The sequence below is a fragment of the Heterodontus francisci genome, chromosome 39 (genome assembly GCF_036365525.1).
Source record: "Heterodontus francisci isolate sHetFra1 chromosome 39, sHetFra1.hap1, whole genome shotgun sequence".
Taxonomy (NCBI): domain Eukaryota; kingdom Metazoa; phylum Chordata; class Chondrichthyes; order Heterodontiformes; family Heterodontidae; genus Heterodontus; species Heterodontus francisci.
Genome location: NC_090409.1, coordinates 31621360 through 31644192, shown reverse-complemented (window position 1 = coordinate 31644192; position 22833 = coordinate 31621360).

The window sequence follows — 22833 nt, the reverse complement described above, 5'->3', positions numbered from 1 at the left end:
GTGGGGAACTCTAGAACTCGTGGCACAGTTTAAAAATAAAGAGTCTCCCATTTATGACAAAGATGAGGAGGATTTTATTTCTGTCAGAGGTTGGTTACATTTTGGAATTCTCACAACATTTAAGAAGTATTTAGATGAGCACGAGAAATAACAAATCATACAAGGCTATGGACCAAGTGCTGGAAAATGGGATTGGAATAGAAAGGTGCTTGATGGCAGCACGGATGGGCCGAAGGGCCTGTTTCTGTGCTGCATAACTCTATGACTCTTCCCCCAGGAGCAGTGGAGGTTGGGCCAGTATGTAGCAAGACCAACAAGAGATGGGTCAGTTCTACATTTAGTTTTAGGGAATGAAGCTGGGCCAGTGGAAGTCGATTCAGAAAAAGTGGACTGGAAAAAGCTACTTGAAGGTAAATCAGTGTCAGAGCAGTGAGAGGGAATCATTTCATCTCGGAGGATTTATTATTCAAGATTTATTTTTTATTTTCAGAGAAATTCAAATTCACCAAAGACATTCACCTTCCTACTGTTGCCTGACTGTCTCTGTTCCATTCTCTGTCTCACTCCCTCCCTCTCTATCTGTCTGTCTGTCTCTCTCTGTCCCTCTGTCTGCTGCTCACCCTCCCTGCCCCCTCTCTCTCTCTGTCCCCCTATTTCCCTCCATGTCCCACCCAATCTCTCTCCCTGTCGAGTGGGGGCTCCCTTAGTCCCCCTATTTCTCTCTCTCTCTGTCTCCGTCCCTCTCTCTCCCTGTCCCCCCCTCTCTCTCTCTGAATGAGAGCAACAGGAAGGAGAGAGACGCAGGAGAGTGAGGAAAATATGGAGGGAATCAGAGGGAGAGAGTGGTAGCAGGCTGTTATCACACTGCTGCTTGTGGGATCTTGCTGTCTCAATACAGTGACTGTCCCCCTCTCACCATCTCCATCTGCTGGTGTCCCTGTTTTACTGCAGTTACTGTGCCCCTCTCAGCGTCTCCATCTGCAGGGGTCCCAGTCTCACTGCAGTTACTGTCTCCCCCTTGCCACCTTCAACTGCTGGTGTCCCTGTCTCACTGCAGTTATTGTCCCCCTCGCACCATCTCCATCTGCTGGTGTCCCTATCTCACTGCAGGTACTGTCCCCCTCTCAGCATCTCCATCTGCTGGAGTCCCTGTCTCACTGGAGATTTTGCATGCTCTCAGCATCTCCATCTGCTGGAGTCCCTGTCTCACTGGAGATTTTGCCCCCTCTCAACATCTCCATCTGCTGGAGTCCCTGTCTCACTGCAGTTACTGCCCCCTCTCAGCATCTCCATCTGCTGGTGTCCCTGTTTCACTGCAGTTACAGTGCCCCTCTCAGCGTCTCCATCTGCAGGGGTCCCAGTCTCACTGCAGTTACTGTCTCCCCCTTGCCACCTTCATCTGCTGGTGTCTCTGTCTCACTACAGTTATTGTCCCCCTCGCACCATCTCCATCTGCTGGAGTCCCTGTCTCACTGCAGTTACTGCCCCCTCTCAGCATCTCCATCTGCTGGAGTCCCTGTCTCACTGGAGATTTTGCCCCCTCTCAGCATCTCCATCTGCTGGTGTCCCTGTCTCACTGCAGTTTTTCATCAAGATGGAGAGTGAGTTAGTTAATTCTGAGACAAGGTTCCTGAATCTTAGTAAAGGGAACTATGAAGGTATGAGGAGCGAGTTTGCCATGACGGATTGGGAATCGTTACTTAAAGGGATGACGGTGGATAGGCAATGACAAACATTTAAAGAGCGCATGGATGAACTGCAACAATTGTTTCTCCCTGTCTGGTGCAGAAGTGAAACGGGAAAGGTAGCGAAACCATGGCTTACAAGGGAAATTGGAGATAGCATTAGATCCAAAGAAGAGGCATATAAATTTTCCAGGAAAAACAACAGACCTGAAGATTGGGAGCAGTTCAGAATTCAGCAAAGGAGGATCAAGTAATTGATTAAGAAGCGGAAAATAGAGTGAGAGAGCAATCTAGCGGGGAACATAAAAACTGACTGCAAAGGTTTCTATAGGTTTGTGAAGAGAAAAAGATTGGTGAAGACAAATGTAGGTCCTTTACAGTCAGAAACAGGGGAATTTATTATGGGGAATACAGAAATGGCTGACCAACTAAATGCATACTTTGGTTCTGTCTTCAGAAAGGAGGACACAAATATCATACCAGAAATGTTGGGGATCACAGGGCTTCGTGAAAGAGTGGAACTGAAAGAAATCAGCATTCGTAGAGAAATGGTGTTGGGAAAATTGATGGGATTTAAGGCCGATAAATTCGCAGGGCCTGAAGGTATGCATCCCAGAGTGCTTAAGGAAGTGGCTTTAGAAATAGTGGATGCATTGGTGGTCATCTTCCAAGATTCTGTAGACTCTGGAACAGTTCCTGTAGATTGGAGGGTAACTAATGCAACCCGACGATTTAAAAAGAGAGGTAGAGAGAAAGCAGGGAATTATAGACCAGTCAGCCTGAGATCGGAAGTGGGGAAAATTCTAGAGTCCATTATCAAAGATTTTATAGCAGAGCACTTGAGAACAGTGGTAGAATTGGACAGAGTCAGCATGGATTTAAGAAGGGGAAATCATGCTTGACAAATCTACTCGAATTCTTCGAGGATGTAACTAGCAGTGTTGACGAGGGGGAGCCAGTGGATGTGATTTATTTGGACTTTCAGAAGGCTTTCAGCAAAGTCCCACATAAGAGATTAGCATGTAAAATTAAAGCGCATGGGCTTGGGGGCAGTGTATTGCGATGGATAGAAAATTGGTTGGCGGACAGGAAAGAAAGAGTAGGGATAAATGGGTCTTTTTCCGAATGGCAGGCAGTGACTAGTGGGGTACCGCAGGGATTGGTGCATAGTCCCCAGCTATTCACAATATACATTAATGATTTAGATGAGGGAACTAAATGTAATATCTCCAACTTGTAGATGGGACAAAACTGGGTGGGAGGGTGAGTTGTGAGGTGGATGCAGAGAGGCTTCAGGGTGATTTGAACAAGTTGAGTCAGTGGTCTAATGCATGGCAGATGCAGTATAATGTGGATAAATGTGAGGTTATCCACTTTGGTAGCAAAACCAGGAAGGCAGATTATTATCTGAATGGCTATAAACTGAGAGAGGGAAATATGCAGCGAGACCTGGGTGTTCTCGTACACCAGTTGCTGAAGGGAAGCATGCAGGTGCAACAGGTGGTAAAAAAGGACAAATGGTGTGTTGGCCGTCATAGCGAGAGGATTCGAGTACAGGAGTAAGGATGTCTTGCTGCAATTATACAGGGCCTTGGTGAGGCCACACCGGGAATATTAGGTGCAGTTTTAGTCTCCTTATCTGAGGAAGGATGTTCTTGCGATAGAGGGAGTGCAGCGAGGGTTTACCAGACTGATTCCTGGGATGGTGGGACTGACGTATGAGGAGAGATTGAGTCGGTTAGGATTATATTCACTGGAGTACAGAAGAGTGAGGGGGGATCTCATAGAAACCTATAAAATTCTAACAGGACTTGACAGGGCAGATGCAGGAAGGATGCTCCCGATGGTAGGGGAGTCCGGAATCAGGAGTCATAGTCCAGGGATACGGGGTAAACCTTTCAGGACTGAGATGAGGAGAAATTTCTTCAGCTAGACAGTGGGGAGCCTGTGGAATTCGCTACCACAGAAAGCAGTTGATGCCAAAACATTGAATGTTTTCAAAAAGGAGTTAGATATAGCTCTTGGGTCGAAAGGGATTAAAGGGTATGGGGCAAAAGAAGGAAAAGGTTACTGAGTTAAATGATCAGCCATGATCATAATGAATAGCAGAGCAGGCTCGAAGGGCTAATTGGCCTACTCCTGCTCCTGTGTTCCATGCCTCTATGTTTCTGCCACTCTCACTATCTCCATTTCCTGGTGTCCCTGACTCACTGCATTTTGTTGCCACTCTCGCCATCTCACTATCACAGTGATTTGCAACATTGTCCATTTTGCTCTATGTCCACGGTGGGTTTAGTTGAATCCAGCTGTGCCTTTCAATGACGCCTTTCTGAGAAACAATTCATGAATCCTCTGCAGGGCAAGGTTAGACTATCAATAAAATGTAATCTCAGAATCAGATATAAATTCATTTCAGTGCTCAGTGCTGTGAATGCACTTTCTGTCCTGTGGGGAGTGCAGGGAATGGAATATGAAATGGGATTTAATTCCAGTGTTTGAAACTCTTCAGCTCTTTCTATGATTTCACTAATTTAACAATGAGATTGAGAGGGTATTTCACTGCCTGCTTCAGCTCCTGTCTGAATTTGGTCTGGGTCACAGCGTAAATACACGTGTTGGTGCAGGAACTGAGAAGCTGCAGCATATTTGCTGTGCGATCTGTGATAAAGAGAGGGTCAGTGTCGGAGGAATAATCCTGAATATCTGCAATTCGCCTGTAAATGACAAACACAACTAGTGTCGCCCATAACAGTATAAAACTGCCGGATATACTGAAGAGTAAAATAATTGATTTTCTGCGATTCTCCATCTCTGGGTCCTTGTGATTCTCTCCATTTCTGTGGCGCCGGAATCCCATGCGGACTTTACTGGACAATAAAATCCGTCTGACAGTCAGAACATTGAGCAGCAAAATCAAAAAGACCGGAACACCAGGGGTTAAAATGAGGTCAAACAAATCAAAAGCGCCCCATGTGGGGGACGTATAGAAGCTCAGTTTAAAGACACAGCCCATTGGAACATGATCAATCATGTAATCGTGTTCCTGTGTAAAGTACCAGGGGACAGTCTCCAAACAGGCCAGCACACTCACTGTTCCCACAACCACAGCCGCCGTTTTCTCGCTGCAATATTTTGTTTTCAGTTTCTCACAACAAATGGCCACAAATCGATCAAAGGTGAAAGTGACTGTGAGCCAGACAGAAATAACTGTGGCTGCAGAAAGCAGAATGGTAATGAAAGAACACACATGAGTAATGTTCAGGAATGAATCTGGGAAATACATTAAAACAATCCATTTCAATATGGGATCAGTGATAACGACCAGGAGATCAGCCACTGCCATTCCCACCAGGTAGACAGTGATACATTTGGAGAGACCGCACTTTCCTCGGGACAGGATCACAATCGCCACCAAGTTAACTGGAAGAGAGAGAAAAGGAAGCAGAGAAATTACTGATCAGACCTGGAGACAAAGCAGCAGTTTGACAGGAACTGGCTTGAAATTTCTAGCTTTGTTGCTGCATCGAACAGTGGAACCTGATTCATTGACCTGGGCAGTGCTTTGTCACAGTGAAATGTTTGAAAACAGAATTATTAACAATGAATTGGGAAATTGATACAGAAAGTGAATAAAGTCAGCACTGGATCGACTGGAAGTACTGAGTGAGGATGTTGTACCGGTGGGGAAATGAGATGGGCTTTTACAGAGATGAAATCCAATGGGTAAATTGGGAATTTGTCTCCAGACTGTTGGTTGGGAATGTTTGTGGAGAGCGGGATGTGCAGCTGGTTTGTTGTTCTGGGTTCAGAGAACCGACAGGGACTGTTACCAAATGGGAAAAAGCTGAAAACTACAGCGCTGAGTTTGAGTGATCATATCAGCCATGATCTAGAATGGCAGAGCAGGCTTGAAGGGCTGAATGGCCTCCTCCTGCTCCTATGTTCCTCTATTCCTATCAGATCGGACGAGGCAGCTGGAGGTGGATCCAGTGAGTGAGATTGGGAGGGAGTGAGGGAAAAGGACATGTTGGAGCTGGAGGGGAGAGGGGAGGAGATGGTTTGGGAAAGTGGATAAACTGAAGTAATGGATGAGGAGACTGAGGATTCAATACAGTGAGAGGAGAGGCTGAGGTTCACAGGGAGAGACTGCAGCAGAGTGTTAGAGGAAATCTAATCTATAGATCCCAGTAACACAACTCAATCAATACATTTAAACAATAATCCCTGTGTTTATTGGTGTTGGAGAACAGTTCATTGGTTATACGATATAGTCCAAATATTTAGTTTGTACAGGCAATTAAATTTAAATATATTTCTGATATCAGCCTCGCTCTTTATTGAACTCAGCAGTCGCTGAGATTTTAAAGTCCAGTATTTAAAGAATGAATTATCATCAGTGAAGAACTGATTCGATTATGTTTATTCAGTTAGTAAGTGAGGAATAGGAACTTTCTACAAAACAAAATGAGGAGCTGACAGAAATGAACACAGAGGATCAAGTCCAACAGGAAAATGAACGCAATCTGACAACAGACTTCAGCTCACAGATTCTCTCCGTTTCACCTGCCCCAGGTTCAATTATTCTATTCTCAGAGTCAGTTTGTTCAATGGTGACACCGCTGTGAATAATCTATTGCGCCTACAGAGCACCCAAGCCTCCACCTGTTCACCTACACTCTTGACTTCAGCTACAATACATGGAATAAACAGGATTGAAAGCTTCTTCCATTCAAATTCCCTCTGCTGGAATTATAAAGTACACCATTAAAATGTGCGATTGTTTAATTAGTAAAACACCAACATCAGCGCTGCAGCTGATAATCTACAGATAAATGATTCCAACTGATCGAGTGTAAACCAGCAAAACATCACATCAATTCCTTTTTACAATGCTGTCCAGTGACATTGAAGGTTCCACAGTGAAGCAGAGAAGGAGATGTGAAAGTGTCAGCGGCAAACTCAGTTCAGTAGCCAGACCTGTGAGGCAGCGTCAGACGCACACAGAATGAAATAATATTTGATAACAGTGATAACCAATAAATACATTGAAATACCAGTTAAACTGAGCCATGTTTATTGGGGCAAGAGGACATTGTGCTGTTCCCTTGTAACACAGAGACTGTGAGATGTCTCATTATCAATCACGGAAAAAAAGGCCTTAAAATATTCCAGGAGTGGTTAGATCCACATCATGAAAGTGTTAAAAGCTCCAGAAGATCTGCTTCTTGGTCCGAACCGAGATATCTCATTCAAATACATTTAATACAAGAATAATCCAGAAGCAATGCCAGAGTTACTTAAAACAATACCATTCAAGACATAATACAACTCCTGCAAGAATGAAAGAGTAGACAATGAGGAGATTCCATCAGTAAATTGCTGGAAAAGAACAGGTGGCTGTGTAAAGCACACAGTGCGAAATAATACCGAGTACAGCAGCACAGTCAATATCGATTTACACCATTAACAGCTGAGGTACTGGCTTACCAGGTACTCCAATTGCTGCAAGTACAGGATAGTAAATGCGTTCCACTTGATATATTACTGGATATGCCATTTTAGTGATAAGCAGAGACTTCTTTAGCTGTAACCCACAGCTTCAGCAGGCATTCTGAGCTGATCTATTCCAATGGGTGCTGATTTATAGAAGGCAGAAGTCTCCACTGACACAGTGATACCCCTGATCATTGCTATTTGTTGCAGTCACCTGAACAAACACATTACATCAGAAGCTTTGACTCTGATGTAAATAATATGGTGGATAAAACACATTCATTTCAATGTCAATGACATTTTCTTGCAAAGACCTCTCGGACACTGAATCCAGCGATAAAAGCAATCCTGTTTCACTCTAATTCTGCCCTTTCCCTGTTAAAATGTGAACTTGGAGTCTCTGATTCGGGACTACGTTCAGTGTTGCAGCCTAGAAACTACTGTGGGTGATATTCGGGGGCAGACTCTGCACACGTCCATTGGGGAAGCAGTCGCATAGTGACAATATCTCTGGGCTAGTATTCCAGACCCAACGCAATGGCCTAGTGACTGGGGTTCATATCCAACCATAGCAGCTGCTGGAATTTAAATACAATTAATTAACAGAAGTCTGCAATTGAAAGTTAGTCTCTGTAATGGTGCCGTGAAACTATCATTGATTATTGTAAAAACACATTTCCTTCGCTGATTCCTTTTAGGAAAGGAAATCTGCCATCATTACCTGGTCTGGCCTGCATGTGACGACGGAGCCAGAGCAATGGAGCTGACTCTGAACTGCCCTCTGAAACGGCCCAGCAGGTTGTCAAGGGCAACAAATGCTGATCTTGCCAACGGCGCTCACATCACCTGAAAGAATAAAAGAAAATCTTCTCTCTGCTATTTCACTGTAAATATTTACCTGTTTATTCTATAATGGTTAATTGCTCAGGTAAAATTACAACTGTGCCAATTCCTAACTCCTTTCCTCCAATTCACTGCTGACCAGACACCCAAATTCCACCTTCCCTCACCGTCAAATGTTCCAAATCCCTGCTTCCATGTCCAACCCTCACCAAGTCCATCTCATCCAACACGTTCAGTCTAACTCACCTGCATTGGCTCCCAGTCCTCTAAGTACCAAACCACATCAGGGGAGATTAAGGCTGATGAGCAAAACCTTGGTGAAAGAGGTCAGTTTAAGGAACGTCTTTAAGCAGGAATGAGAGGTCGCGAGGCGGAGAGGTTTATGGAAGTAATTCTCCAGTGTTAACAGGCAATGACATTAATTCCTGGTTGTCGGTAGAGATTTGTTGGGAAAGGGTATTTACGTTTACAAAGCTGAGACTGCTTGATGTGGATAAGGAGCAAATCAGCCATGACCTGAGTGAATGGGCAGGACAGGCTGGAGGGGCCGAATGGACTCCTCCTGTCTTCTTCAGGGCGTTATTAATCTCACTGCCAATGCACTGAATGTTTTCTGTTTGAAAGACATGACAAGATCGGGGTTCTCTCTGGACTCCCCTAAACTCTCCTGATGTTCCTCATGACTGGGGATTCCAGAACCAGGAGTCACAGTCTCAGGATACGGGGTATGCCATTTAGAGCTGAGATGAGGAGAAACTTCTTCACTCTGAATGTGCTGAAACTATGGAATTCTAATACAGAAGGCTGTGGAGGCTAACTCATGAATTACATCCAAGAATGACATATCATTTTTTCTTAATGCCGAAGGGATCAAGGGATCTGGGGAGAAAGCTGGAACAGGGTACTGTATTAGACAATCAGCCATGATCTTTTGTGAATGGCGGAGCAGGCCTGAAGGTCTGAATGGCCTCCTCCTGCTCCTATTTTCTATGTTTCTATGACTCATGGATTCATGTCGGAAGGAGCTGGTCAATAGTTCTGGTAGAATTTCCCTCTTTGCTGATGGGTTAATAAAGCAGATGGGATACTGAGCTTTATAAACAGAGGTCGAGAGTATAAAATTCAGGAAGTGATTCAAAACCTGTATAAAATAATAGTTTGTCCCCAGCTGGTGTATTGTGTCCAATTCGGGGAAAACACTTTAGGAAGGACATGGAGGCTTTGGTGAATGTACAGAAGAGATTTACTGGAACGGTTCCAGGGATGAGATTTTTACAGTTACACTGAAAGACTGGAAAAAATGGGATTGTTCTCCTTAGAGCAGAGTAGCTTAAAAGGAGATTTGATCGAGGTGTTTAAAATTGTGAAAGCTTTAGATAGAGGAAATAAAGAGAAACTGTTTCCAACGGCTGAAGGATTGTTAACCAGAGAGCACAGATCGAAGGTGATTGGCAAAGAAAACAGAGGTGACAGGAAGAAAAACGTTTTTTTTTTCACATGAATGCTTCAGATTTGAAATGCAATGTCTGATAGTGTGGTGGAGACAGATTCAATAGTAGCTTTCAAAAGATGAATTGGATAAATAATTGAAAGAGAAAAAATCAACAGGCACTTTGACAAGGTCCCTCATGGCAGACTGGCACAAAAGGTGAAGTCACACAGGATCAGAGGTGAGCTGGCAAGATGGATACAGAACTGGCTCAGTCAATGAAGACAGAGAGTATCAGTGGAAGCGTGCTTTTCTGAATGGTGAGCTGTGACTAGTGGTGTCCACAGGGATCAATGCTGGGACCTTTGCTGTTTGTATTGTGTATAAATGATTTGGAGAAAATGATTAGTAAGTTTGCGGATGACACAAAGGTTGGTGGAGTTGCGGATAGTGATGAGGATTGTCAGAGGATACAGTAGGATATGGATGGGCTGGAGACTTGGGCGGAGAAATGGCAGATGGAGTTCAATGCGGACAAATGTGAGGTAATGCATTTCAGAAGGTCTAATGCAGGTGGGAAGTATACAGTAAATGGCAGAACCCTTAGGAGTACTGACAGGCAGAGAGATCTGGGCGCACAGGTCCACAGGTCACTGAAAGTGGCAACGCAGGTGGATAAGGTAGTCAAGAAGTCATACGGCATGTTTGCCTTCATCGGTCGGGGCATAGAGTATAAAAATTGGCAAGTGATGCTGCAGCTGTCCAGAACCTTAGTTAGGCCACACTTAGAATATTGCGTGCAATTCTGGTCCCCACACTACCAGAAGGACTTGGAGGCTTTGGAGAGGGTACAGAGGAGGTTTATCACGATGTTGCCTGGTCTGGAGGGCATTAGCTATGAGGAGAGATTGGATAAACTCGGATTGTTTTCACCTGAACGACAGAGGTGGAGGGGCGACATGAGAGAGATTTACAAAGTTATGAGTGGCATGGACAGAGTGGATAATCAGAAGCTTCATCCCAGGGTGGAAGAGTCAGTTCCGAGGGGACATAGGTTTAAGGTGAGAGGGGCAAAGTTTAGAAGGCATGTGCGAGGCACGTTCTTTACACAGAGGGTGGTGAGTGCCTGGAACTTGCTGCCGGTCGAGGTGGTGGAAGCAGGTACGATAGCGATGTTTAAAAGGCATCTTGACAAATCCATGAATAGGATGGGAAAAGAGGGATATGGTCCCCGGAAATGCAGAAGGATTTAGTTTCGGCAGGCATCAAGATTGGCGCAGGCTTGGAGGGCCAAATGGCCTGTTCCTGTGCTGTACTGTTCTTTTTTCTTTGTTCTTTTTTCATTTGGAGAGGTTTGAGTTAATTAGGAAAAGCCAGCAATTATTTGTAAAAGGCAGAAAGTACTTCACTAATCGAATTGAACTGTGTGATGAAGTAACAGAGAAGGTTGCTGAAGGGAATGCAATAAACTTTATATGGATTTTAAGAAAGTGTTTAACAAAGTCGCACATAAAAGTCTGGTTAACAAAACTGAGGCTCGTGGAATGGGAGGGCCAGTGTCAGCTTGGATCATAAATTGACAAATGGACTGAAAGCAGCGAGTTGTGGTAAATAGTTGTTTTCCTGACTGGAAGATGGTAGATAGCAGTGTTCCCCAAGAATCAGTTCTCGGACCACTGCTTCTTTTGATGTGTATAAATGACGTGGATGTTGGAACACAGAATAAAGTTTCAATATTTTTGCCAATGATACCAAACTTGGAGGAATTTCAAACAGTGAGGATGATACCTTCGACTGCAACAGGACATAGATAGGCAAGCAGAATGGGCAGACAAGTGGCAAATGGAATTTAATACAGGCTAATATGAGGTGATGTATTTTGGCAGAAGGGATCGGGAGAGGCAATATAGACTTAATGACACAGTACTCGGGAGAGTGCAGGAACAGAGGGAAGTGGGCGTGCATGTGCATACATCTTTGAAGGTGGCAGAACATATTGAGAGAGTAGTCAGCAAAACTTGTGGCATCTTAGGCTTCATAAATAGAGGTGTTGAGTACAAAAGCATGGAAGTTATGCCGAACCTTTACAAAGCTCTGGTTCGGCCACAACTAGAATATTGCATCCTGTTCTGATCACCACACATTAGGAAGGATGTGAGGGTCCTTCAAGGGCATCAGAGGAGATCAGGGAGGGGAGGGTTTAGCAAAGTGGATTGGAAGGAGCTACCTGACTGTAATTGAGAGTCAGAGCAGTGAGAGTTAGTGAGGGTTGAGAACAAATATTTTGCCACAAAGCCAAAAAGGCTCCCAAATCTCGAGCCCCTTGGATATCAAGGATCAAACTAGGTAGGGTAAGGCACAAAAGTGAAGCTTATGTTAGATACCGAGAGCTCAAAACCACAGAAAGCCAAGAGGAGTGAGGAAAGTGCAGGGGTGAAATTAAGAAACAAATTAGGAAAGCAAAGAGAGGGCCAGAAAAAATATTACCAAGTAAAATGAAGGAAAACGCAAAGATGTTTTACAAATACATGGAGAACAAGAGGATAACTAAGGATAGAGTATTAGGGACTCAAAAGGGAACGTGTGTATGGAGGTGGGTAATGTGGCATGGTTCTTAATGAGTACTTTGTATCTGTCTTCATGAAAGAGGGGGAGCGATTGTAGTTACTGAGGAGGTGTGTGAAATATTGGATGGGATAAACTGAGTGAGAGGGAAATACTAAGGTGTTTGGCATCTTTGAAAGTGGAGAAATGGTCAGGCCTGGATGTATTGGAATCAGTTCAGAGAAGGTTGACTCGGCTGATTCCTGGGATGAAGGAATTGTCTTGTGAGGAATGATTGAACAGGTTGGGCCAAAATTCATTGGCATTCAGAAGAATGAGAGGTGATCTTATTGAAACATACAGGATTCTGAGGGGACTTTACAGGGCGGATGGTGGGAGGGTGTTCCCCTTGTGGGGGAGTCTAGAACTGGGAAGCACAGTTTAAAAATAAAGAGTCTCCCATTTATGACAAAGATCAGGAGGATTTTTTTTTGTCAGCAGTTGGTTGGACTTTGGAATTCTCACAACATTTAAGAAGTATTTAGATGAGCATTGGAAATGCCATAGCATACAAGGCTATGGGCCAAGTGCTGGAAAATGGGATGAGAATGGATAGGTGCTTGATGGCCGGCACGGATGGGCCGAAGGGCTTGTTTCTGTGCTGTGTAACTTTATGACTCTTCCCCAGGGTGCAGTGCAGCTTGGGGCAGTTTGCAGCAAACCAACAAGAGATGGGTCAGTTCTCCACTTAGTTTTAGGGAATGAAGCTGGGCCAGTGGAAAACGATTCAGAAAAAGTGGACTGGAAAAAACTACTTGAAGGTAAATCAGTGTCAGAGCAGTGAGAGGGAATCATTTCATCTTGGAGGATTTATTAACATAGAACATAGAACATAGAACATACAGCACAGAACAGGCCCTTCGGCCCACAATGTTGTGCCGATCCTTTGTCCTCTGTCAAGGACAATTTAATCTATACCCCATCATTCTCCTTTATCCATATACCTATCCAAAAGCCTTTTGAAAGTCCCTAAAGTTTCTGACTCAACAACTTCCCCGGGCAAGGCATTCCATGCCTCGACCACTCTCTGGGTAAAGAACCTTCCCCTGACATCCCCCTTATATCTCCCACCCTTCACCTTAAATTTATGACCCCTTGTAACGCTTTGCTCCACCCGGGGAAAAAGTTTCTGACTGTCTACCCTATCTATTCCCCTGATCATCTTATAAACCTCTATCATGTCACCCCTCATCCTTCTCCTTTCTAATGAGAAGAGGCCTAGAATGTTCAGTCTTTCTTCGTAAGACTTATTCTCCATTCCAGGCAACATCCTGGTAAATCTCCTCTGCACCCTCTCCAAGGCTTCCACATCCTTCCTAAAATGAGGCGACCAGAACTGCACACAGTACTCCAAATGAGGCCTTACCAAGGTCCTGTACAGCTGCATCATCACCTCACGGCTCTTAAATTCAATCCCTCTGCTAATGAACGCTAACACCCCATATGCCTTCTTCACAGCCCTATCCACTTGAGTTGCAACTTTCAATGATCTATGCACATAGACCCCAAGGTCTCTCTGCTCCTCCACATGCCCAAGAACCCTACCGTTAACCCAGTATTTTGCATTCATGTTTGTCCTTCCAAAATGGACGACCTCACACTTTTCAGGGTTAAACTCCATCTGCCACTTTTCAGCCCAGCACTGCAACCTATCCAAGTCCCTTTGCAGACGACAATAGCCCTCCTCGGTATCCACAACTCCACCAACCTTTGTATCATCTGCAAATTTACTGACCCACCCTTCGACTTCCTCATCCAAGTCGTTAATAAAAATCACAAACAGGAGAGGACCCAGAACTGATCCCTGCGGCACGCCACTGGTAACTGGGCTCCAGGCTGAGTATTTACCATCTAAGACCACTCTCTGCCTTCTATCAGTTAGCCAATTCTTAATCCAACTGGCCACATTCCCCACTATCCCATGCCTCCTGACTTTCTCCATAAGTCTACCATGGGGGACCTTATCAAATGCCTTACTAAAATCCATGTACACCACATCCACTGGTTTACCCTCATCCACTTGCTTGGTCACCTGCTCAAAGAATTCAATCAGGCTTGTGAGGCAAGACCTACCCCTCACAAAACCGTGCTGACTGTCCCGAATCAAGCAGTGTCTTTCCAGATGCTCAGAAATCCTATCCCTCAGCACCTTTTCCATCAACTTGCCTACCACCGAAGTAAGACTAACTGGCCTGTAATTCCCAGGGTTGTTCCTATTCCCTTTCTTGAACAGGGGCACAACATTTGCCACCCTCCAATCACCTGGTACCACCCCCGTCAGCAGAGAAGATGAAAAGATCATTGCCAGCGGCTCTGCAATTTCATCCCTTGCTTCCCATAACATCCTTGGATATACCCCGTCAGGCCCGGGAGACTTGTCTATCTTCAAGTTATTCAAGATTTATTGTTTATTTTCAGAGAAATTCAAATTCACAAAAAACATTCACCTTCCTACTGTTGCCTGACTGTCTCTGTTCCTTTCTCCATCTCTGACCTTCCCTCTGTCTCTGTCTGTCTCTCTCTCTGCTGCACACTCTCCCTGTCCCCCTTTCTCTCTGTCTCCCTATTTCTCTCCATGTCCCCCGACTTCTGTCTCTCTCTCTGTCCCTCTCTCCCCCTGTCCCCCCTCTCTCATTGTGCCCCTCTCTCTCTCAGGTGCTGCAGTCGGTGCTCTCAAGCAGCACTTGCTCAGCAATAACCTGCTCAGTGACGCTCAGTTTGAGACCCGCCAGGGCCACTCAGATCCTGAACTCACTACTGCCTTGGTTCAAACATGGACAAAAGAGCTGAACTCCAGATGTGAGCTGAGAGTGATCGTCCTGGACATCAAGGTAGTATTTCACCGAGTCTGGCATCAAGGAGCCCTAGCAAAACTGGAGTCAATGGGAATCAGGGGGAAAAGTCTCCGCTTGTTGGAGTCATACCTTGCACAAAAGAAGATGGTTGTGGTTGTTGGAGGTCAATCACCTCAGTCCCAGGACATCACTGCAGGAGTTCCTCAGGGTAGTGTCCAAGGTCCAACCATCTTCGGCTTCATCAATGACCTGCCCTCCATCGTAATGTCAGAAATAGGGATGTTCACTGGTGGTTATACGATGTTCAGTACCGTTCGTAACACCTCAGATACTGAAACAGTCCATGTCCATATGCAACAAGAACTGGACAGCATTCAGGCTTGGGCTGATAAGTGGCAAGTAACATTCACACCACACAAGTGCCATTACATGACCAAATTCAATAAGAGAGAATCTACCCATCTCCCCATCTCCCCTTGGCATTCAATGAATGGCATTGTCATCACTGATACCCCCATTATCAACACACTGGGGGTTACCATTGACCAGAAACTGAATTGAACCAGCCACATAACTACTGTGGCTGCAAGAGCAGGTCAGAGGCTAGGAACACGATGGCGATTCACTCACCTCCTGACTCTCCAAAGCCTGTCCACCATCTCCAAGGCACAAGTCAGGAGTGTGATGGAATAGTCTACACTTGCCTGGATGGTTGCAGCTCCAACAAGACACAAGAAGCTCGACACCTTCCAGGACAAAGCAACCCGCTTGATCAGCACCCCATCCACCACCTTCAACATCACTCCCTCCACACCTGTCCCACAGCGGCAGCAGTCTGTACCATCTGCAAATGCACAGCAGCAACTCACCAAGGCTCCTTCGACAGCACCTTCCAAACCCACGACCTCAGCTCACCACCACCTTCTCAAGGTCAGTTATGGATGGGTAACAATGTTGGCCTTGCCAGTGACACCCACATTATAAGAATTAAAAAAATACAAGAAAAATACATTCGACAGGGAGGCCATTCAGCCCATCCTGCCTGTGCTGTCTCTTTGGAAGTCCGATCCAATTTCTCCCACTACCCTCCTTGCTCTTTCCCCACAGGCCTGCAAATGTTTTCTTTTCATTATTTATCCAGTTCCCTTTTGAAACTTGCAGATCAAATCAGTAATTCAGGAGAAACTACTTTCCCCAGAGTGCTGAGAATGTGGAATACGCTACCACTGGGAGTGGTTGAGGTCAATAGTATCGATGCATTTAAGGGGAAGCTGGATAAACACAAGAGGGAGAAGCGAATCTAAGGATATGTTGATGGGGTGAGATGGAGAGGGGTGGGAGGAGGATCATGTGGAGCAATAACACCAGAATGGACCTGCTGGGCCGAATGGCCTGTTTCTGTGTAATTCCATTGAATCTGTTTCCACCGCCCTTTCAGCCAGCGCATTCCAGATCACAACAAATCACTGTGTAAAAAACAATCTCCTCACCTCCCATCTCACTGTCAAGAGCTGGAAGATGGGATGAGACTGAATAACTCTTTTACAGCTGGCATGATGGACCGAATGGCCTCCTTCTGTGCTAAAATCTTTCAACATTTAATCTCTTGTTACTGAGAGGAGGGAGAGAGAGAACAGACAGGAGAGAGAGCAGGTTGGGCGGTGACAGAAGGAGAAATGGAGAGTGAGAGAATCTGTTGATCCAGAATTGGCATTGGAACAGTTTAATATTTAAATAGAAATGATTTGCTGTTTGATGGTGAGTTAATAAAAACACACTGACATCCCAACGAAATTTAAACGCACGACTCCTGGTTTACAAGACCAGTGCTCTAACCCCTAGGCTATGGAGCCACCTGCTGCACGCTTCTGGCATTCCCCAGTTAGTGCTGTCTGTTTGAAGAATGAGATCAGAGTCACTCATGCATTCGGATTGTTGGAGAATCACTGAATTCTAACAGCACAGAGTTGGCCATTCGGCCCATTGTCTCTGCACTGGCTCTCCAACAGAGCAATTTACTCAGTGCCTTTCCCCGCCTTCTCCCTGTAGCCCTGCACTTTCTTCCTTAGAGTCCCTTGAGAAGAGGATCCAGCTGGAGGGTGAATGGACTGCAGAACTAATGTGCATAGAGTTAAGACCACTATGTGATCGTGGTCCCACGGGCCATCGAACTAGTCAGGGGGGAAATGATTCCCGTTCCTCCGGCCTGCTTATTTTGCTGTGAGGAGGCAACTTCACCATCTTCAAAGTTAAAGAGGTGGTGGGCAGTCGCCTCCTCGTAGCAGATGTCATGGAGAACAATGCTCCGCTCCGGTTAATCAACGTGTATGCCCCGGTCCAATACAACGAGAGACTGACCGTTTTCCAGCAGCTCCCACTGCTGCTGGTGACATGCACGCCGGTCATTCTAGGTGGTGACTTCAACTGCATCATTGATGCAGCTGGACGATCCGGCAGTGACGACAGCAAACTGGACTCTCCGTCCAGATTCCCAATGGAAACAGTAAAAGATGCCAAGCTGCACGATGTCATGACCGGACAGGTCTGCCCATTCCAGGATTGACTTCCTGTTTGTGTCCCGTGCTTTCACGGTCAGATCCACCGATGTCAATCAGGTGTTTTTCTCTGACCACTGCCTCTTACCGGCCGACTGTCATTTTCAGGACGACCAGCGGGTTGGCAGGGGGACGTGGAAGCTGAATGTTACACTGCTAACCCCAGAGAACATTGAGGAACTCAAAAGGGATTACAGAGGTTGGAGAACCGTGAAACACCTCTTTGAGTCTCCAGTTCACTGGTGGGAAGCAATCAAGGAGACCATCAAGAGGTTCTTTCTCCTCAAAGGTGTTCAGAAGGTGATATAGAGACAGAGGGAAATGTCCCGACTCCAGAAAAGAATGCAGAATCTGCTCCGGCTGCAGTCGATGGGGGTCGAGGTCAAGGAGCACCTCGAAGAGGTGAAGAGTCAGCAGGCCTCGCTCTTTGCCATGGAGGCCTCCAAGATCATCTTCTGGTCCAGAGTCCGCTCGGTTGAGCAGCATGAGACGTGCTTGCATTACTTCTTGTAAAGGTACACAGAGAGAGCTCTGTGATCAGCAGCCTGATGGAAGAGGATGGCTCAGTGACGTCTTCACAGTCCAACAATCTAAGGATCAGCAAATCCTTTTCTGCTGAACGTGAAGCCAAGGGACAGCACGGCCTCCAGCCTTTCCTGTCATCTATCACGGAGGTCTTAGATGACAGCACACGGGAGAGTCTGGACAAACCTGTCCATCACTGTGCAAATTCAGGAGCTACCAGCGACTCTGCAGCTGCCCTGGAGAAACAAATAACATTCAAAATCTTTCACTCAGTTTGGATAAATGAGGAGAGACTGTTTCCAATAGGAGAGAGGGGTCAGGAAGCAGAGATCACAGAATAAAGGTGAATAATGATGGGAGAGCGATACGAGGAGAGAATCAGGGGAAATAATCCACAGCAAGTTGTTCCAGTCTGGAATTAAATTTCTGACAGGTTGGTGGATTTAATATTCACTTTCAAAAGACAACTGGATCAATACCTCAATTCCTCTTATTGATCACAAAGAAGATAGCAGCGCAAAAAGGGAAGAGAAAGATTTCAGAACGTTAATGATGAAGAATTCAACACAACATATTTAGGCAGTTTTTTCATTTGTAAATGATTGGACTTTATTTGATGTTGTATTTCTGCATTATCCTTTAATCACACAAAATAATTTTCCAAACAGGAGCCAGTTTAAATTTACAAGCGTTTATATCGTTAGAAAGTAGCAATTTAACACAAATTGTAATTAAAGTATTTTATTAAGCATCTCAAGGTTACATCCAGTGTCACAGTCACGCAAACTTAAATTCTTTTAACTTGGAGGAAACTTACAAACTCTCCGGCACAGAATCTCCACATCAGCAATGGCTCACCATCACCATCTGCTGGTGTCCCTGTCTCACTGCAGTTTTTCATCAAGATGGAGAGTGACGGATGTTGATGCTGAGACAAGGTTCCTGAATCTTAGTAAAGGAAATTAGGAAGGTATGAGGCGCGAATTTGCTATGACGGATTGGGAAACGTTACTTAAAGGGATGACGGTGGATAGGCAACGGTAAACATTCAAAGAGCGCATGGATGAACTGAAGCACGTGCTTATCCCTGTCTGGTGCAAAACGAGAACGGGAAAGGTAGCCAAAGGTTTCGAAGAAGGGTCACAGACCTGAAACGTTAACTCTGCTTCTCATTTCACAGGTGCTGCCAGACCTGCTGAGTGGTTCCAGCATTTCTTGTTTTTATTTCAGATTTCCAGCATCCGCAGTATTTTGCTTTTATATTAAGGTAGCCAAACCATGGCTTCCAAGGGAAATTAGAGATAGCATCAGATCCAAGGAAGAGGCATATAAATTTGCCAGGAAGGACAACAGACCTGAGGATTGGGAGCAGTTTAGAATTCAGCACAGGAGGACCAGGGGATTGATTAAGAAGGGGAAGATAGAGTACGGGAGCAAGCTTGTGGGGAACATAAAAACTGACTGCAAACGTTTCTATAGGTTTGTGAAGATAAAAGGATTGGTGAAGACAAATGTCGGTCCCTCACAGACAGAAACAGGGGAATTGATTATGGGGAATAAGGAAATGGCTGACCAACTAAATGCATACTTTTGTTCTGTCTTCACAAAGGAGGACACAAATATCATACCAGAAATGTTGGGGAACGCAGGGTTTAGTGAGAGAGAGGAACTGAAAAAATCAGCATTAATAGGGAAATGGTGTTGGGGAAATTGATGGGATTGAAGCCCAATAAATCCCCAGCGCCTGATGGTATGCATCCCAGAGTACTTAGGAAAGTGGCCCCAGAAATAGTGGATTCATTGGTGGTCAGATTCCAAGACTCAAGAGACTCTGGAACAGTTCCTACAGATTGGAGGGTAGCTAATGTAACCCCACGATTTAAAAAGGGAGGTAGAGAGAAAGCAGGGGATTATAGACCAGTCAGCCTGACGTCGGTAGTGGGGAAAATTCTAGAGTCCATGATCAAACATTTTATACCAGAGCACTTGGAGAACAGTGGTAGAATCGGGCAGAGTCAGCATGGATTTACAAAAGGGAAATCATGCTTGACAAATTTACGAGAATTCTTCGAGGATGTAACTGTTAGTGTTGACGAGGGGGAGCCAGTGGATGTGGTTTATTTGGATTTTCAGATGGCTTTCGACAAAGTCCCTCCTGAGAGATTAGTATGTAAAATTAAAGCGCATGGGGATGGGGGGTAGTGTATTGCGAATGATAGAAAATTGGTTGGCAGACAGGAAACAAAAAGTAGGGATAAATGGGTCTTTTTCCTAATGGAAGGCAGTGACTAGTGGGGTACTGCAGGGATCGGTGCTGGGACCCCAGCTATTCGTAATATACATTAATGATTTAGAAGAGAGAACTAAATGTAATATCTCCATATTTGCAGATGAGACAAAACTGGGTGGGAGGTTGAGTTGTGAGGAGGATGCAGAGAGGTTTCAGGGTGATTTGGGCAAGGTGGGTGAGTGGGCTAATGCATGGCAGATGCAGTATAATGTGGATAAATGTGAGGTTATCCACTTTGGTAGCAAAAACAGGAAGGCAGATTATTATCTGAATAGCTATAAACTGAGAGAGGGGAATATGCATTGAGATCTGGGTGTTCTCATACACCAGTCACTGAAGGTAAGCATGCAGGTGCAACAGGTGGTAAAAAAGGCAAATGGTATGTTGGCCTTCATAACGAGAGGATTCGAGTACAGAAGCAGGGATGTCTTGCTGCAATTATACAGGGCCTTGGTGAGGCCACACCTGGAATATTGTGTGCAGTTATGGTCTCCTTATCTGAGGAAGGATGTTCCAGCTCTGGAGGGAGTGCAGCGAGTGTGTACCAGACTGATTCCTTGGATGGCAGGACTGACGTATGAGGAGAGATTGAGTCGGTCAGGATTATATTCGCTGGAGTTCAGAAGAATGAGGGGGAATCTCACAGAAACCTATAAAATTCTAACTGGACTTGACAGGGTAGATGCAGGAAGGGTGTTCCCGATGTTGGGGGAGTCCAGAACTAGGGGTCATAGTCTAAGGATACGGGGAAAACCTTTCAGGGCTGAGGTGAGGAGAAATTTCTTCACCCAGAGAGTGGTGAGCCTGTGGAATTCGCTACCACAGAAAGCAATTGACGCCAAAACCTTGTTTTCAATGTTTTCAAAATGAGTTAGATTTTTCTCTTGGGTCTAAAGGGATCAAAGGGTATGGGGCGAAAGCCGGAGCAGGCTACTGAGTTGGATGTTCAGCCATGATCATAATCAATGGCAGACCAGGCTTGAAGGACAAAATGGCCTACTCCTGCTCCTATTTTCGATGTTTCTATGTTTTTGCCCCGCTCACTGTCTCCATCTGTTGGTGCCCCTGTCTCAATGCAGTTACTGCCCCCTCTCACCATCCCCATCTGCTGGTGTCCCTGCCTTACCGCAGTTAATGCCCTTCTCACCATCTCCATCTGCTGGTGTCCCTGCCTTACCGCAGTTAATGCCCTTCTCACCATCTCCATCTGCTGGTGTCCCTGTCTCACTGCAGTTACTGCCCCTCCCACCATCTCCATCTGCTGGTGTCCCTGCCTCACTGCAGTTTCTGCCCCTCTCACCATCTCGCATCACTGTGATTTGCAGCTTTGTCCATTTTGCTCTATGTCCAGGGTGGGTTTAGTTGAATCCAGCTGAGATTTTCAATGACGCCTTTTTGCAAAACAATTCATGAATCTTCTGCTGAGCAAGTCCCGCCTCAATACGTCAGATTATCAAGAAAATATAATCTCAGAATCAGACTTAAATTCATTTCAGGTCTCAGTGCTGTGAATATAAAATGGACTTTCTGTCCTGTGGGGAGTGCAGGGAATGGAATATGAAATGGGATTAAATCCAATGTTTGAAACCCTTCAGCTCTTTCTATGATTTCACTAATTTCACAATGAGATTGAGAGGGTCTTTCACCGCCTTCTTCAGCTCCTGTCTGAATTTAGTCTGGGTCACAGTGTAAATACACGTGTTGGTGCAGGAACTGAGAAGCCGCAGCATATTTGCTGTGTGATCTGTGATAAAGAGAGGGTCAGTGTAGGAGGAATAATTCTGAATATATGCAAATTGCCTGTAAATGACAAACGCAAGCAGTGTCGCCCATAACAGTATAAAACTGCCGGATATACTGAAGAGTAAAATAATTGATTTTCTGCGATTCTCCAATTCTGGGTCCTTGTGATTCTCTCCATTGCTGTGGCCCTGGAATTCCTTGCGGACTTTACTGGACAATAAAATCCGTCTGACAGTCAGAACATTGAGCATCAAAATCAGAAAGACCGGAACACAAGGGGTTAAAATGAGGTCAAACAAATCAAAAGCCCTCCATGTGGGGGAAGTATAGAAGCTCAGTTTCAAGAAACAACCCATGGGAACATTATCAATAATGTAATTTTGTTCCAGTGTAAAGTACCAGGGGAGAGACACTAAACAGCCCAGCACACTCACTGTTCCGACAACCACAGCCGCCGTTTTCTCGCTGCAATATTTTGTTTTCAGCTTCTCACAAGAAATGGCCACAAATCGATCAAAGGTGAAAGTGACTGTGAGCCAGACAGAAACAACTGTGGCTGCAGAAAGCAGAACGACAATGAGAGAACAGACAGGAGTAATTCTCAGGAATGAATATGGGAAATAAATTAAAACAATCCAGCTCAATATGGGATCAGTGATAACGACGAGGAGATCAGCCACTGCCATTCCCACCAGGTAGACAGTGATACATTTGGAGAGACCGCACTTTCCTCGGGACAGGATCACAATCGCCACCAAGTTAACTGGAAGAGAGCGAAAAGAAAGCAGAGAAATTACTGATCAGACATGGAGACAAAGCAGCAGTTTGACAGGATCTGGGCTGATATTGATAGTTTTGTTGCTGCATCGAA